The following is a 2,930-nucleotide window of genomic DNA, read 5'->3' on the forward strand; positions in this document are numbered from 1 at the left end:
GTGACAGAAACTGGAATGGCGAGGATGAAGCTATGAGGACAGCCCAGAACACCCTTCCCCATCTGGCCGCCTCCGGTGACAGGAGCTGAAGCGGGTGACCTGGCGGGGCTGGGAGTCGCCGCCTCTCCAGAGCTTCCCGACCTTGACAGGGTCACCCAGCAGAAAGGGGACAACATGTGTCAGCTGTGACGGCGTCTCATGCCCCGCTCTGACTCCGCTCCCGCTTCTATGCCACGACTGCCTCCACATCTCATGCAGACCGTCTCCGAAACCCACACTAACCTGGAATTCCATGGGGATGGCATTTCTGGGAAATGTAGTTCCAGCAAAGCTAAGGGACACAGTAGGACCCAGGACGGTCCACCCCTTGAGGGAGCATGGCAATTTTGAGAGATGACCTCCTGGAAGGTTTACTCATCATGCAAGAGATAGTCAAATAAGAGTCAAAGCTTCCTCCCAGGTTTCAGCAATCGCTGAATTTCATCTTTTCCCCAGAGCTGCCCACGCAGTGAGAGAGGGTCCGGGGCAGCCACGATGGAGGACCTCATGGGGGCCCCCTCTACAAAGGATGAAGCCAGAGCCCCCACCAGACAAACAACCCAGGGATGGCCTCTGTTATTCAAGGCCCTCGTGGGGCGCCTGGGTGGCTCAGTCGGTTGAGTGTCTGACTTCGGCTCATGAGTTTGAGACCTACATTGGGCTCTGTGTTGACAGCTCAGAGCCTGAAGCCTGCTTCAGATTCTGTGTCTCCCTCCCTCTCTCTGCCCCTCCCTTGCTTGAGCTCTCTCTCTCTCTCAAAAATAAATAAACATTAAAAAAAAACCCTTAAGAACAAAAAAAGAAAAATAGAACCTGGCCCCAGGTGGAATCCAGAAGATCCTTCGGAGAATTGGGGAATACAAATGAGTCCTTGAACTGCCCCAGATTCTGTTTTCTCTCTCTGTGGGCCGGAGCCAGCAGGATAGTGATCAGAGCCCAGGGTTTAGAACCAGGATCTGAGGTCTAACTCTAACTTCTGCTACTGATGTGCTGTGTGACTTTGAGAAAGTCTCCTAACCTCTCTGGACTTCAGTTTCCTGGTAGATAAATAAAAGTTCCCCACGGACCCTTCCAGCTGATGCCCATCTCAGCCTGTGGTGTTGCTTTCGTGACCTCACAGCATCCCTTGTCCACAAATGCCTGTCCGCCTGTCTGAAGCTGGTGCTCCAGGCTGGGATGCGTGGTGACAGTAGCCTGCACGCAGCCCCTCTTGCAGAATTTGGCGGCAAGACCAGTCCTGTTTGCCGCCTGACCCTGATGGAAGATGGGAGAAACTGCGGCTGGGGGCTCTTCTCTGCCATCCAGGGTATCGCAACTAGAGAGACATGGCATTAGGGCAAAGAAAGCTTCAAATCGCCTACACACCCATTTAACATGGGATTTGGGAAATGCTTTTGATCCAAAAAAAATCTGATGAGCCAAGTGGTCATTTGAGCCCCATTCTGTGTAACACCATCAAACACAGACCCGGGTCCGTATCAAATGTCTCTAAGACACTAGTACATTTGGAGTCATCTCGTAAAATTAGATTTTATTTTGAAAATGTTCAGCATTGGAGCTTTTTAACTCCAGACCCCATTTATCACATGGTTGGGGTTTGTCCGCATAAGGAAGCCAAAGGTCAGTCCTTTCTTGGAAAGGACTCTCCTTTGCTTTGGAGGGCGTCCTGTCTTCCTACAGTCTCTGTATCAGAACGTCCCTTCTTTTATGAACTGATAGATGAGGTGGGTTTTTAGAATCCTCACTGGGTAAAAATAAACCCTTCAGCTGAACTCTATTGTTTTAAATGTCCTGCTCTGAGATCACAGAACCTCAGCGTTCCTGTATATGCATTAAGTGTCCTTGGGATTCCCACTTTACATTACAAGAAACGTTATAGATTTTTGTTTGTTTGTTTTAAAGACAAACCGGAAATCAGAGAGGTTAGGTAACAAGCCTGAGACCACACAGCTGGAGGAGCCACTGCTGGGATTTGAATGTGGCCCTCGCTGGCCTGGAGGCCCAAACTGGCATGACTGTGTCATCTTTCCCCTACCTCCCCAAGGAAAACAGAAACCCAGTGGTTGGCCAGGGAGGAACCCCAAGGTTTAAGGAGATGAACCCCAAAGAAGGCTTGGATCTTGTCCCAGGAAACCTTCTGTTTATGAACCTGCACCTTCTATCCCTGAGAATCTGTGGTGAACTTTGAGTGGAGGGTCCCAGCGACAGAGAAAGAGGTGCAGACGATTCCCCCAGGGCCGAGGAGAATACCCCTGTGGTTTAATGTGTCTTACGAATAAATTTTATTTAGGGGCACCTGGGTGGTTCTGTTGGTTAAGCATCTGCCTTTGGCTCAGGTCGTGATCTTTGGTTTGTGAGTTTGAGCCCCGCGTTGGGCTCTGTGTTGACACCTCGGAGTCTGGAGCCTCTCTCTCTTTGCCCCTCCCCTGCTCATTCTCTCTCTTTCTCTTTCTCTCTCTGTCTACCCCCCTCAAAAATAAACAGTAAAAAAATTTTTTTAAGAATAATTTTTTTAACATCTCTATGGCAGAATTAGGGGGTCAGTTCTGCTTCTGCCTGGAGGAAAAATTCTCTAGAGGGTGGTAGCAATAATCCGACTGCAGAAACTGAAAAGTAAACGTATCTTCCTGGAGAAGGGGCGCTGTCTTCGGGGCAAGAGGGGAGCCGGCGGCCTGGAGTGAGGGGCGGGCTCCCCGCGTCAGAGGGCCCACCTCACAAGGGGACCTTCCCGGGGCCTGTGACCAGAGTCGTTCTCCTGGGACTCTCCGAACGTGGGGTGTGGCCGTGGGGCTCCGCCAGGCCCCGCGGACCGTGGAGAGAGGGGGAGGTCCGGGACTGCGAGCGTCCCTCAGGAACCCAGCGGAGTGGGTGAGCTCCGCGTTGTAAGGGGG

The sequence above is a fragment of the Crocuta crocuta genome, unplaced genomic scaffold (genome assembly GCF_008692635.1).
Source record: "Crocuta crocuta isolate KB4526 unplaced genomic scaffold, BGI_CrCroc_1.0 scaffold127, whole genome shotgun sequence".
NCBI classification, from domain to species: Eukaryota; Metazoa; Chordata; class Mammalia; order Carnivora; family Hyaenidae; genus Crocuta; species Crocuta crocuta.